The sequence below is a fragment of the Pongo abelii genome, chromosome X (assembly GCF_028885655.2).
Source record: "Pongo abelii isolate AG06213 chromosome X, NHGRI_mPonAbe1-v2.0_pri, whole genome shotgun sequence".
Lineage (NCBI taxonomy): Eukaryota > Metazoa > Chordata > Mammalia > Primates > Hominidae > Pongo > Pongo abelii.
In genome coordinates, this window is record NC_072008.2 from 21354421 (window position 1) to 21371156 (window position 16736).

Below are 16736 nucleotides of genomic sequence, written 5' to 3' on the forward strand. Positions count from 1 at the left end.
ATGAAGAATAAAAAATATTTTTTATAAATTTAGTGTAGCCTAATTGTACAGTGTTTATAAAGTCTAGGTAGTGTACAGTAATATCCTAGGCCTTCATATTCACTCACTACTCACTGACTCACCCAGAGCAACTTCTAGTCCTGCAAGCTCCATTTATGGCCAGTGTACCATACAGGTACACCATTTTGTATCTTTTATACTGTTAGTATACCCTTAGGTAGTACAGTTTGAATGTATTAACCTAATATATTTTTACTGTACCATTTAATGTTTAGATATATTTGATACACAAATACTTAGCATTGCGTTACAATTGCCTATAGTATTCAGTACAGCAATAGGCTGTGCAGGTTTGTACCCTAGTTTTGTAGTAGGCTATACCATTTAGGTTCATGTAAGTATACTCTGTTATGTTTGCACAACAAGGAAATTGCCTAACAATGCATTTCACAGAACGCATCCCTTCATTAAACAACAAATGACTGTATTAGAAATTAGAAAAGGTAGAAAATCAATTAATCCAAATTCCTACTGCAAAAAAAAAAAACTAGAAAAAAAGAGCAAACTAAACCCAAAGCAAGCAGAAGGAATTAAATAACAAAGAGCAAAAATTAATGAAATTGAAAATATTAAACAATAGAGAAAATCAATAAAATAAAAAGCTTGTTCTTTGGGAAAAAAAATCAATAAAATAAGCTCTAGGAAGACAGAAAAAATTTTTATAAGACGACACAATCACCAATATTAGGAATGAAACAGGATCTCACTAGAGAATTTGAAGCCATTAGAATGATAAAAAGGAAATAATAGGGTTATGAATTGAATTGTTTCTCCCCACTAAGACATGTCTAAGTCCTAACCCCTAGTACCTTAGGATGGTACCTTATTTGGAAATAGGGTATTTACACTGGTAGTCAAGTTAGAATGAGGTCTTTAGAGTTAGCTCTAATCCAGTATGACTGGTGTCCTGATAAAAAGGAGAAATTTGGATACAGGGACAGACATGTATAGAGAGAAGACAATGTGAAGAGACACAGGGAGAATGCCATGTGAAGATGGAAGCATATATTGGAATTATGCTGCCACAAGCCAAGGAATATCTAGGGTTACTAGAAACTGAAAGGCAAGGAATGATACTTCCCCTACAGGTTTCAGAGGGAGTGTGACCTGCTGATGCCTTGGTTCTGGAATTCTAGCCTCTAGTAGGAGACAGTGAATATCTGTTTTTCTTTTTTCTTAAATTTCCATTTTTATTTTAGATTCAGGGGGTACATGTGCATGTTTGGTTACAAGAGTATATTGTGTGGTGCTGAGGTTTGGGCTTCTGTTGATCCCATAACCCATATTGTGAACGTAATACCCCATAGCAAGTTTTTCAGACTTTGCCCCTCTCCCTTCCTTCCTCGTTTTAGAGTCTCCAGTGTCTATTCTCATCTTTATGTCCATTTGAAACCACGATTTATCTCCCACTCATAAGTGAGAACATGTGTTATTTGGTTTTCTGTGTCTGTGCTAATTTGCTTAGGGTAACTGCCTCCAGCTGCCTCAGTGTTGGTGCAAAGGGCATAATTTCATTCATTTTTATGGCTTCATTCCATGTTGTATATGTACCACATTTTTTTTTATCTGCTCCACCAAGGATGGACGCTCAAATTGATTCCATGTCTTTGCTATTGTGAATAGTGCTGCCATAAACATACAAATGCCTGCATCTTTTTGGTAGAATGATTTATTTTCCTTTGGGTATGTACCCAGTAATAGCATTGCTGGGTCAAATGGTCGTTCTGTCTCCAGTTCTTTGAGAAATCTCCAAAGTGCTTTCCACGTGGGCTGAATTAATTTGCATTCCCATCAACAGTGTATGAGCATTCTCTTTTCTCCACAACCTCAACATCTACTACTTTTTGACTTTTTAATAATAGCCATTCTGACTGGTGTGAGGTGGTATCTCATTATGGTTTTGATTTGCATCTCTCTGATGATTAGTGATGTTGAGCAATTTTTTTAATGTCTTTGTTGGCCACTTGTATGTCTTCTTTTGAGAAGTGTCTATTCATGTCCTTTGCCCGCTTTTTAATTAGGTTATTTATTTTTTTCTTATTGATTCACTTAAGTTCCCTATAGATTCCGGATATTAGTCCTTTGTCAGATGCATAGTTTGCAAATATTTTCTTCCATTCTGTGGGTCATCTGTTTATTTGTTTGAGAGCTTCTTTTGCTATGCAGTAGCTCTTTAAGTTTCATCTGTTTATTTTTTATTTTGTTGCATTTGGTTTTGAAGTCTTCATCATGAATCTTTTGCCTAGGCCAATGTCTAGAAGAGTATTTTATAGGTTTTCTTCTAGAAATTTTATAGCTTGAGGTCTTATATTTAAGCTTTTATTCCATCTTGAATTAATTTTTGTATATGGTGAAAGATAGGGGTCCAGTTTCATTCTTCTGCATATGGTTAGCCAATTTTCCCAGAATCATTTATTGAAAATTGTACCCTTTCCCCATTGTTTATTTGTGTTGACTTTGTCAAAAATGAGGTGATGGTAGGTGTATGGCTTTGTTTCAGGGGTCTTTTTCTGTTTCATTGGTTTATGTGTCTATTTTTGTACAGTACCATGCTGTTTTAGTTGCCATATCCTTGTAGTATAGTTTGAAGTCAGGTAATGTGATGCCTCTGGTTTTGTTCTTTTTGCTTAGGATTAGCTTGGCTATTTGGGCTCTTTTTTGGTTGCATATGAATTTTAGAATAGTTTTTTCTAATTCACTGAAAAATGATACTACTTTGATAGGAATAGCATCAAATCTGTAGATTGCATTGGGTAGTATGGGCATTTTAAAAACATTGATTCTTCCAACTCATGAGCATAGAATGCTTTTCCATCTATCTGTGTCATTTCTGATTTCTTTGAGCAGTGTTTTGTAGTTCTCCTCATAAAGATCTTTTTCCTTGGTTAGGTATATTCCTAGGCTTTTTATTTTTTGTGTGACTATTGCAAATGGAATGTATTCCTGATTTGGTTCTTGGCTAGACCATTATTTGTGTATAGAAATGCTACTTTTTTTTTTTATATTGATTTTGTATTCTGAGGCTTTGCTGAAGTCATTTACCAGGTCTAAGAGACTGTTGGCAGAATCTTTATGGTGTCCTATGTATAGAATTATACCATCAGCGAAGAAAGATAATTTGACTTCCTCTTTTCCTATTTGGATGCGTTTTATTTATTTCTCTTGCCTGATTGCTCTGCTCTGGCTGGGACTTTCAGTATTATGTTGAATAGGAGTGGTGAGAGTGAACATCTTTGTCTTGTTCCAGTTTTTAAAGGGAATGCTTCCAGCTTTTTCCTGTTCAGTATGGTGTTGGCTGTATGTTTGTTATAGATGGCTCTTATTATTTTTAGGTATGTTCCTTTGATGCCTACTTTGTTGAGGGTTTTTATCATGAAGGAACATTAGATTTTATCAAATGCTGTTTCTACATCTATTGAGATGATCAATAAGTTTTTGTTTTTAATTCTGTTGATGTGGTGAATCACATTTATCGATTTGCATATGTTGAACCATCCTTGCATCCCAGGAATAAAGCCCACTTGTTCATGATGAATTAATATTTTGATATGCTTCTGGATTCAATTTGCTAGTATTTTTTTAAGGATTCTTGTGTCTATGTTTATCAGCGTTATTGGCCTGTAGTTCTTCTTGTGTCTTTGCCATATTTTGGCATCAGGATGATACTGGTTTCATAGAATGAGTTAGGGAGGTGTTCCTCCTTGATATTTTGGAATAGTTTCAGTAGAATTGGTACCAGCTCTTCTTTGTATGTCTGCAACAATTCAGCTGTGAATTCATCTGGTCCAAGACTTTTTTGGTTGGTAGGTTTTTTTTTTTATTACTGATTCAATCTTGATACTCATTATTGGTCTGTTCAGGATTTCTATTTCTTCCTAGTTCAATCTTAGGAGGTTGAGTGTTTCCAGGAATTTATTCATTTCCTCTAGAAAGAATAATACTTGTTACCACACAAAAGCACACACAAGTACATAGTGCATGGACCCTATAAATCAACTAAATATTCATGACTACACAGCAACTATCTAATAACATTATTACCAGGATAATATCTCACATATCAATATTAACCTTGAACAGAAACAGCCTAAATACCCCACTTAAAATTGGATTAAAAAAGGAGAACAAGACTCATCCTTCTGCTACCTGCAAGAGATCCATCTCACAGGTAATGACACCCATGTGTTCAAAGTAAAGAAATGGAGAAAGATCTACTGTGAAAAGAGATAACAAAAAAGAGCAGGTGTTGCTATTCTTGTATCAGATAAAATAAACCTTAAACTTACAACAGTTAAAAAAGGACAAAGAAAGGCATTGCATAATGATAAAGGATTCAATTCAACAAGAAGATTTAACTATTCTAAATATATATGCACCCAACATTGGAGCACCCAGATTCATAAAACCATTACTTCTAGACCTAAGAAAATATTAACAGCCACACAATAATAGTGGGAGATTTTAACACCTCACTGACAGGATTAGACAGGTCATCAAGGCAGAAACTAACAAAGAATTTCTGGACATAAATTAGACACTTGACCAACTGAGCCATCTGCAGAGTACTCCATCCAACAACCACAGAATGTACATTCTTCACATCCACACATGGAACATACTTGAAGATTGACCACATGCTCAGTCATGAAGCAACTCTCAATAAATTTAAAAAATCAAAATAATACCAAGTATATTCTTGGACCACAATGAAATAAAAATATAAATCAAACCAAGAGGAACTGTCAAAACCACATGAATACATGGAAAGTAAACAATTTATTCCTAAATGGGTAAACACTGAAATTAAGGGAGAAATCAAAATATTCTTTGAAACAAATGAAAATAAAAACACAACATACCAAAACCTCTGGGATATGGCAAAAGTAGTGTTAAGAGGAATGTTTTAGCACTAAACACCTAGATCAAAAACATAGAAAAATCTCAAATTAATAACCTAAACTTGCACCTAAAAAGAACTAGAAAAACAACAATAAACTAAATTCAAAGTTATCAGAAGAAAAGAAATAACTGAAATAAGTGCAGAGCTAAATGAAATTGAGGACCAAAAATATATATAAAAATCAATGAAATGAAAAATTGGATCTTTGAAAGGATTAACAAGATTGAGAGACCACTAACAGGATTAGCAAAGACAAAGAGGGAGAGGATATAAATAAGTGCAATCAGAAATAACAAAGGTGGTATCACAACTAATCCCACAGAAATTTCTGTTCTAAGTCATCCAGTTTGTAGCACTTATTACATGAGCCTTAGGAAATTAATACAAATATTAACAACTTTATGCTTATAAATATGACAGAAGGAAAATGGCCACTTTCTACCAAAACTTAAGCAGGATGAAACAGATAATCTGAATTATCCTATAACTATTAACAAAATTTAATATGTAATTTAAAAGCTCTGAAAAAGAAAACTCTAAGCCTAGATAGTTGCACAGAAGCATTCTGCAAAACATTAAGGAAGAATTAACACCAATTTTACACAGTCTCTTCCAGATGAAGGCAGAGGAAGGAATACTTCTTAACTCACTATATAAAGCCAGTATTACCCTTATACCAAAATAAATAATACAAATAACTATAAAAAATTGCAGAAGAACATCTCCCATAAATTTAGATATAAAATTCTCAAAAAAATAAATATTAACAAATTGAATTAAAAAATGTATTAAAAATGTACATACCATGACCAGGTAGGATTTATTCCAGGTATGTAAGACTGGTTTAACACTTCAAAATCAATCAAAGTAATCCACTATATAAACAGACTAAAGAAGAGAAGTCATATGATTATGTCAATTAACATGGAAAAAGTATTTGGCAAAATCCAATAGTCATTCATGATTTTTGAAAAACTCTTATCAAGTTAAGAATAGAAGGGCATTGCCCAAACTTGATTAAGAGTATTTATTTTTAAAAAACCCTACAGTTAACATCATATTTCATGAAGAAAGACTGAATGTTTTTTTTTCCTAAAATTGATAACAATGGGAGAATAGTCATGCACTTCACTTTTTTTCAAAATAGTGCTTGAAGTTAGAGACACTGTAATAAGTCAAGAAAAGGAAATAAATGACATTCAGTTTTTTAAAATGAGAAAATAGAAGTAGTCCTATTTGTAAATGACATGATTATCTATGTCAGAGATCATGAGGAGAATAAAAGAAATCATGAGGAATCTCAAAAAAAATGCTAGAACTAATAAGTGAGTTTGGCAAGGTCACAGGGCACAATATTAACACACAAAAATCAATCTCATTTTTATATACTAAAAATGAACATAAGAAAATCAAAATTAAAAACATGATACAATTTACAATCACTCCCAAGAAAATCGAATACTTAGGTATATGTTTACCAAAATATGTACAGGGTATGTATACTGAAGATTTCAAAATGGTGATGAAAAATATCAAAAGCGACCTACATAAATGAAGAGATATCTCATGCTCATGTATTAGAGGAGTCAACATTGCAAAGATGTCAAATTTCCCCAAATTTATTAATGTAATTCCTATCAAAAACCCAATAATATTTTTGTAGATATCAACAATAGTAGTATTCTAAAATTGGTATGAAAAGGCACAGTCCATAGAATATATAAAACAATTTTGAAAAAGAAGAATAAAATGGGAAGAATCACTCTACTCAATATTAAGACTTATAGCTGCATAATGAAGACAATGTTGTATGGGCAAAGGGATAGACGCATACATCAATGGAACAGAATAGAGAACTTAGAAAAAGACCCAAAATAATATGTTTAATTTTTGACAAAGGTGTACATGCAAACCAATTCAAAGGAGGAAGAACAGCCTTTTCAGTGGATAGTACTGAAGCAATTGGACACAAATGGGAAAAAAACACCTTGACTTAATTCTCACAATTATACAAAAAAAAACCTCAAAATGGATACTGTGCTTAAATGTAAAACATAAAACTACAAAACTTTTAGAAAAAATTATGAGAAAATCTTCAGGTTCTAAAGCTAGGCAAAGAGTTCTTATACTTGACACCAAAAGCACAATGCACAAAAGAAGAAACTTGATAAATGTTTCTGGAGACTTAGTAAATCACATCACATCAAATACATGAAAGGTAATTCAATATCATTAACTATCAGGGAAATGCAAATTGAAACCATAATGCGATATTACTATATACCTATCAGAACAGCTGAAATAAAAATATAGTGACAACATCAAATGCTAGTGAGGTTGTGGAGAAAGTAGATTACTCGTATTGCTGGTAAAATGGTACAGCCACTCTGGAAAACAGTTTGGCAATTTATTTTAAAACTAAACATGTGATTACCACATAACACAATTTCACTCTTGGGCATTTATTTCAGAAAAATGAAACTTTTTTTTCATACTAATACCTGTGCACTACTGTTCATACAAGCTTTATTCATATAGCCAACAACTGAAAACATCCCAGAAGTCTTTCAATGGGTGAATGATTACACAATCTATGGTGTATCCATACAAAGTAACACTACTCAGCAATAAATAGAACAAACTACTGATACACAAGACAGCTCAGATACATTCCTAGGGAATTATGCTGAGTGAAAAAAGCCAATCCCCAAAATTTAAATACTATATAATTCCATTATAACATTTTGAAATGACAAAATTATAGAAATGGAGAACAGATTAGTGGTTACCAGTGGTCAGTGACCAGGACAGGTATGAGGAGGGAGGGAGGTGGGCAACACAAGGGATTTTTATGATGATAGAACTATTTTATTTCTCAACTTAAGTAGTGGATACATGAGCACATTATACAGAATTCAATACACCCACCCACACACACACACACACACACACACACATAAATACAGGTAAAACTGGAAAATTCTTACCTAGATTGGTGGTGGATTGTATCAATGTCAATATCCTTTGTGACATTGTATGACAGGTTTGCAAGATGTTACCATTTGGAGAAACCAAGTAAAGGGTACACTGGCTCTCTCTGTACTATTCTTACAACTGCATGTGAATCTAAACTCACTGAGAACAAGCAGGAAGTAATATTGGCATTTTTAATTCTCAAACAGGGACCTATATTTTTGTTGGTATATGTCCTTAGCATTTTTAAAAAGCCTCTCATGGTGCCACTTGTATTTTATCAGCATCTCCTATATGAAATGAAATGTACATAAGGTTTTGAAGTATTAAAATTTCCAAATAATAATAGCAGAAAGAAAAATATCTTCAAATACCTTGTCAGTAGAAAGTAAAGAAGCTAAGGGTCTAAATCAACTGCCCGTACTCTTTTGGAAAAATATCAAACTTTCAACGTATAGATTAGGTAGCAATTTCAAGAGAATTTTTTTCTTTATATTTTACTTTTTTCCTAAGGTAATTTGATTCAGTGATTGAAATTTAGAATAAAAAAGACAAAGAACAAAAGATAAAAGGAGGCAGTAGACTAAGGATCCTGGAGTCTAGTCTCAAATCTGCTACTATCTGTGAGTTTTGGCAGAACTACTCAATCTTTTTGTATCTCGACTTTCTGGTAAAAATAAAAGCATTATACCAAACCCCAAGGTTCCTTCCAGTTTGAAAATTGTCTATGATCCTATGAAATTTAGAATGTTGATGAAGGTATAGTTGATAATATTTCATCCCATTCCTTCATTAGACCTAATTTAATGAAGTTCTCCATGGTAACTTCAATTGGCAATCCACGCATTCCCTTCAGCTGTGTAAATGATGCACCTCATTCCAGTATGACTGTCCAGGTTTCACTACCAAGTCTCTAAGTGCTAATTAACTTTGAAACTGCTCTCCAATATGGGCTGCATTACAATTCATAGTAAACTGCTTCTATCTCCCTCAGATTGTTCTCAATTTGTTTTCAGACACATGGAGTGTCATTTTACTGCTATTCTTAACTGTTTCCTTTGGAGTTCCTCTTTTTCAGTCATTCCATTGAATGAAATAATTTTGAAGCAGAGAGAGATTGAAAAAAGTTTTAATCATATAGCAGCTTCAAGACTTCTTAGCTACTAGTGCTTTGGGGGGCTCTTGCCTAACATTCTTCTGTGGCTCAGGTATTATTGTTCTCAAGAGTTACCCTTGGTACAAATTCTCTGTGGTACTCATCTTCTCATACTACCTGATCCCCACCCTCTGCTCAAAACCATAAGTATCTTTACTGGATCACCAAATCAGAGCCTCTTTCCCAAGGAGCACATATGGGTATTGACCATCACTATGAAACTATTCTGCTATATTACTCAGGTTTTCTACATTACTGCTGCCTTACAAGGACCCTTCTTCCCCAGTTCTCACTGGCTTACAACCACAATATTTATTTCTCTCTCACAGATCTACAGGTCAGATGTTGGTCAAATGGACTTGAGTGGGCTTGCCTGGCTTGGCTCCTGGCTACAATTGACAGCATGTCCATTTTGCATGTCTCTTCATTCTGGAACCAGCAGCTGATCAACAGTTAATATTCTTCTCATGAAAGAGTATAGATTTGCAAGAGTATTGGCAGAAACTTTCCATATTTCTTTGAGGTTTTTAACTCAAAACTGTCATACTCTCAATTGTGTACACATTTCATTGGCCAAAGTAAATCATATAAACAATCCAAACATCACTTGGACTGGGGAAGTCTATTCTACACATGGAGAATCCATGGTAAAGGCAGAGAGGGAAAGAACAGTTGTAAACAAATAATATCATCTATTTCTGTTTACTACTATAAAGAGAAAAAAGTAAAGGCAACTAGAATTACCCTAGTCTAGGTTGAAGGAGTTTTATGGTCTCAAGTTGCTTTTGGAGAGTGATAATCTGGATCTTGGAAACATGCTCTCAGTTTTAATGATCTCTTTATTCTTTCTTCCTGCCTAGACCTGGAGGGCTTCATCAAATGGCCTGTGCTGACATCCCACAGCTTCCAATCTGTAAGGTGGGAAAGAGGCTCGGAATTGGAGATGCAGTAAGAATACTTAATGTTTGGGGTAGGGTATGGGGATCAAATAGTATGAAGGGATGAGTACCACAAAAAGTTTTCCTAGCCTTGATTTTCTCAAAGAACTGGGTGGTATAACAAAACAAGGGTCACATGAATAAAGAAAATGTTACACTGTATCAAGGGTAACTCTCTCAAAATTGAGAACAGTGAGACCTGAGCCCCAGAGGAATGCTGGGCAAAGATCTCCCAAAAGCACTAGCAGCTAAGCAAGAAGTCTTGAAGCTGCTATATGATTAATACCATCTCCAGTCTCTTCCTGCATTGATAGTCACACACACTCTCTCTCTCTCCCTATCTCTCTGTCTCTTCCCTTCCTCTCTTCCTCTCTCCCTCTCTCCCTCTGTCTCTCTCTCTGGAAAAGATGTAGTGACTTGCCCAAGAACAGAGAATGTTAGTGTTGGAAGTAATACAAATTTTGACTAAAGACTAACGTTGATGTCCTACATCTGTGGTTGACTCCCACATTCACCAAGGTCAGAACAGCCACTAAGGAGTATTTTGAAAACTCGAGAGGAACTTTTTTATTTTGACAATGATTTGGGGGTGGTACTGGCATTTGGTGGGTCGGGTGGGTCGGGCTGACAGATATCCTACAACGAGCAAGACGCTGATATACAAAAAATGTTTGATATCCCCACATGAATTTCTAATGTCTTAATGCAGCCATGTAAATGAAAATCCCATTTATAGGTGTTTATACCTAGAATCTAACTCCATGTCACACGAAGTGTTCTCTGTAAGGTGTTAATTTGCACTGAATTTTTTAGAACTGCAACCACTGTATAAATTAAAGGAAGACTGTATTTCGTTTCATTAGTTTTGCTCTAAACTTTACCAAGGGTTGTATACCATTCAGAAAAATCATATCTCAAAGGCAATGCTACATGTGTATTTGGGTCAACAATACAATTCACCTGTATCAGTCTGCAGATGTAGTTCTTGCGTCCACACTGATTAGAATAATAGGTGCAAGCAATGGACATTATGTCTTAAAGTACTGTCATGCTTAAACACATATTGAAACATATTATAAATTACATATTTCTATGTAATTTATTATATGTAATAAACACATATTGATGCACATTACCTGTTGTAAAACACATATTATTAAAATATATTTTTTATAAACTACTTTCCTTTTATTTTTCTTTTATATTACAATTTGGATATTCTGTTGCTTTTTAAAAACATCTATATAAGCTATATATGAATTTTATTTCAAGGTACTAACATGGTACCAAAATTTCAAAAGGTAACAAATATTTTACAATAATTGTGTAAAATATTTTTGTAAAATAGTTTAAAAGCATCCAAATATTTACAAAAATAGTTGTTATAAAAACAATACTAATTTTGATAGGTTTGAAAACTCTCTATGCCATCCTGCTCTTTCTTTTCCAACTATTTTTCTAGCTAAAAATGACACATAGAAGTATCAACCCTTGATTGACAATTTATAATTGTGAATTAATGAAATCAAATTTAATGAAGTGTTATTGATAAATGTCTAGTTTACCCTCAATTCACTAATTCAAGGGTCAATAATTTTTCCCTTAAATATGCTTTTTACAAAATGCTTTTTGGCCTCTTTTCTTCATGCCTTCCCTTCTCTAAGCTACTATTATCATAGTCATATCTTAACTCTAATCATTGCGTGTTAAAAGATCTTTCAGAAAAAGCAAGAGCTAATCTGTATTTGGTCCAATAGAGAATACATTCAATGGGTTATTCAATTATGTAATAATATGAGTGCTTAGAGTCAGACTTCCTGGGGTTTTTTTGTTGTTGTTCCTTGTATTTATCTGTCATTGAATGTTTTTCTGACTTGATTTCCCTATTTTCAAACTGGTCTTATTTTTTCTTACTGAATGTTTATGCTTTGTAATCTTCTGAATTAAGATAATTCCATTGGAAAAAAGCATCCTTATTCTATCTGATTCACCCTATTTGAGTTTCCCCCTAAATTATCTTCCAGTACATCAGCCAAATTTATTAATATGCTATGTCAAATATTAAACACTGGGGGGAGGATAAAAATCAATAATCCCAATTTGTGCTTTCAAGGATTTTCTTTTCCTGTTTGCAGAAATCCATACCCTAGAAATAAGGAGAAGATAATGATATCTGTACACATAGCATTATCGTTAAATGCCCATACACAAGCACATCAGTTTCTCTTACAGTTTTTCAGTTCTTAGTATTATGGCATAATTTATTTTCAGAAACTCAGTACAATCTTTAAGAAAAAAAACTGAAAAGTGTCTATAGGTGTCCAAACTCAGTACTTTAAAATTAAACTACATGCCATGAAGATACTGTCAACTAGAATGAATTGAATTGCTTGCATGCTAGTTCAAATTGCCATTACTCATTGGCTTATTTGATGTTCAACTATCATATATAAACGCAGGTATATTAGTCAGCTTTTGTGCTCTGATAAAGACATACTTGAGACTGGGCAACTTACAAAAGAAAGAGGTTTAATGGACTCACAGTTCCACATGACTGTGGAGGCCTCACAATCATGGCAGAAGGTGAAAAACACATCTCACATCGTGGCAGACAAGAGAAGAGAGCTTGTGCAGGGACACTCCCCTTTATAAAACCATTGGATTTCGTGAGACTTAATTCACTATCATGAGAGCAACATGGGAAAGCCCCGCCCCTATGATTTAATTACCTCCCACTGGGTCCCTCCCATGACATGTGAAAATTATGGGAGCTACAATTCAAGATGAGATTTGGGTGGGGACACAGCCAAACCATGTCACCAAGTCAAAGACATAAGGTTCAAATCATAATTATTGCCTTAGGGGATCTCATTTTTGTCACAAAATAAATAATGGGCTTATAAAAGTTACCCATATATTTATGTGTCTTTTTCTGGAATTTATGCTTTAGTCCAATTTATAAGCAAGAATTATGTCATCTTAGCAGATGGTCCTACATGCAAATAACCAAAAGAACAGGAAGAATTGGAGGTTTGTGTTTCAGTGGGGTTTCTATATAACGGAATATAATTCAGGATGAAAAAATAAGAGACAATTATGTAAAACCAGGAAGAAAAGCATCATCACTCTAGCTGTACATTAGTATCACCTGGAAGGATTTAAAAATATATACCATTGATTCAGACATAGCTAATCTGAGGAGTGGCCTGGATGTTGGGATTTTTAAAAGCTCCCCATGTGATTCCAAGACGAAGCCTAGGTTGAGACCTATAGCACCAAACAAAACCTGGAATTCAATGTGTTACGAAACATATTTAATGATTTTTAAAGTAAATATTTGAAAGAGACTTTTCTCCAAGCAAAAAGTGGTTCTGTCAGTATAATAAAATATTTTCCACAGCTGTAAGTGATAATATGTATTTTCTTCCTAATATGAATAATTACTTATTTTATCAAAATAATTTAGGTCAAAGAGTTATAATATATAATATTTCTGACTAACATAGTTTTAAAAAATATGGCATGCATATATTTAATTAAATGCAATAAAAACAGGTACTTCAAATTGTGAGTGAATTGCTAAAGCTCCATCATTATACAACAACTCTAAGTATGCATGTTTCTAACTGCCAAAAATTATGGACATATTTTATGCTGAGAGCTCAGGCAGAGTTAGACACAGCAGATGGTATCATGGCTTTGCTCAAACTGTTTAGATTACAGACACAATAATATAGCATTTTTTTTGCTTTTGTATCATTACCTACATCTGTATCAGTTTAAAGATTTACTTATATTAACAGCCAAGCAAAATCCCCTTTATACAGGACGTCTGAAACAAAAGTCAATGTGGTTAAGGAAGTGAAATATGTGTAATGTATGCAATTTTATTTCAGTTAACCCCATATCAACTCACTGAAAGCTAACTCTGTGTAAATCCATTCTATTCATAATTTGATCCAAAACAAGCAGCATCAACACCACTTGGGAGCTTGTTAGAAATACAGAATCTGAGGTTCCACCTTGACCTACAGACTCAGAATCTGCATTTTAACAAAATCCCCAAATGGTGCGCATTAAGACTTACATGACTACTCTGGGCAATTTGTATTCACATTAAAGTTTGCATGACCACCTCGCCAAATTTTCTAATTTTATCAAATTACCAAAAGCATGTCTTAAGGAACAGTCTTGAATGTGTGCAATTAATATATTCAATAACTATATTCTCCTTAGCAGCATTTTGAAGAATATTCAGTCCAAAGCTAAGGGTCATAGTATAGAATAGTCTTTTTACAAAGCTATTCTTTTTATCAACATATTTGTAATGAAGGTAATCATGAATAATATGGGGTGGCTTTAAATATATTCTCAAGTGAAAATATATTAATGAAGGATATATTCATAAGTATACACATTCAAAATATATTCTTATTGTTTTTATTATTATTATTATTATTTTGTAGCGATGGGGTCTCACTCTGCCACCCAGGCTGGTCTTGAACTCCTGGCCTGAAGTGATCCTCCTGCTTTGTCCTCCCAAAGTGCTGGAATTATAGGCATGAGCCACCGCATTGGGCCTTATTCTTAGTTTTGGAATACAAACCATATTTTTTAGTAAATTGCTAGAAATTTGGAAAATTTGACAAATGGTCGATTTGATAAAATAGTAATTTGTCCAGTTAGCCTTAGGCAAAATGGCATTTGGTAAATTGATTTTTACTGGTCAGCTTGTTCCATTGAGCATGGTAACTCTATCCATATTTTTATTATACTTTTATTTCCACTGCAGTTTTAAAACCACTTGAGTAGGCTTGTAAATATTCAGGCAATGTTAAATAGGGGTTAAGAGCAGACCTGGATTTGAATATTAGATCTACTCCTAGTATGGTTTTGATGAACTTATTTAACCCTCTAAGACTCTGTTTCCCTAGACCACATGGCTGTTGTAATAATAATACACAAGTCCCTAGTACATATTAATAACTCACTAATTTTTATTATAATTCTTGTCATTCTGTCATCATGATTTTTTAAATTTGTTTTCATTCAGATGAAGAAAGTGAAATAAGCAAGAGTCATGCTGCTATTCCTCATTCTATTTCCCAACATGGAGAAATGTTTTAATCCACTTCTCCAGAAAAAAGTACTGGCAAACGTGATTGATTAACTGAATCTTTTATCTTGTTTTTAATTTTCTTGATTCGTATCTATGAATACCTGCTCCAGATACAATATCTCCTTTTCTAGGAGATTGATATTCATGCTAGAATGCATACTGAAGACAGTACTGTTTGACTCTTAGTATCCAATGACAGAATCTCCTACAGAATATTAGCAAACAGGTGAATGGGGCAAAATGGATACATTGTTTAAAGCTAATGATATGACAGGTATAATTAGAGTACAAAAAAAACTTCTTGGAAAAATCTAAAGTGTTTAACTCTAATAAGAGATTATTTTTCCAGCTTCCATGTGTTTTTAACAGGGAAGACCAGTTAAGACAATTCACATTATAGTTAATAATTTATAATGTAACCAATTTATTATCAGTGTTATCTTAGATGGAAAAACAGTAAAATGAGATTTTCCATATTGGGTAAAGAAAATTCTCACCCACCTTCAGATAGCTAGTGATATGGTAAGATCAGCTCTGGTGTTGGTTTTGAATTCAAAGGCCCAGTAAACTGATACCCCCATTTGCACAATTCTTTTATAGTATGCTACATCTAGGGCAGGAGATGGAATTACCAATTCATGTTTACTCTTTGCTGGATACTTTACATAAGTTATATCACTTAATCTTTACAATGGCCCTGCAAGGTAGTTGTTATATCATTAATAAAAAATTAAGATTCGGGAAGGTTAAAAGAATTGCCCATGAACACACAGCTGGAAAATGCAAAGCTGAGCTCCAAACCCAAGTTTCTCTGCCTCTCAAGTCCATGTTCTTTGTAACACTCTACACAGCTCTCAGTCTATGGTGTATTGGAAAACAGCCATCTGCTTTGTCATGGAAGGTGGGGAAATCATTAAGAGTTTGGGGCCATCACCAACTACCAACTAACTGTGAATTCAAGCCAGTTATTTTACTTTTGTTTCTTTACTACAAAAATTAGGAGTTAGACTACAAGATCTTTAAGCACTTCTGCCACGTCTAAAAGAAATGTGTTATGTGGCCTGTTACACAAAACACAATTATATATATATGCTTTGCTGATTCATTGCTCAATCGTTAACTGATTGACTCATTCATTTATTCATTCATTCATTTAAAAATCCATCACTCATTTATTTAAAAATGCACTTAACAATTGTGTTTATTAAATACTCAGGATGTTTTCCTACATATGTTTCCATACAGACCATTTGTGCTCAAGTTTTTTAAACATTTAGAAAAATGTCAACATAGATGGAGCCTGCCTTGACTTAGTTTCTAGCTACCAAGTACACAAAAGGCTAGATTTGGAAAGTTGGGTTGCTTATTAATCCTATGGTGCTAATGGGACTGAAATTTCATCTAAGAATGGATGATAACAGTCATAATAATAATGACATCAACAATTACCAATTATTTAAGGCCTCTTGGGGGAAAATGCTCATCAGCCCATTTTAATGGCTTACACATCAAATGCTTTTTGTAATATTTTATAGATACTGATTCAGCAAAGGAATTTGAAAAAGGTCATAAGATACAGAAGGTAGAAAA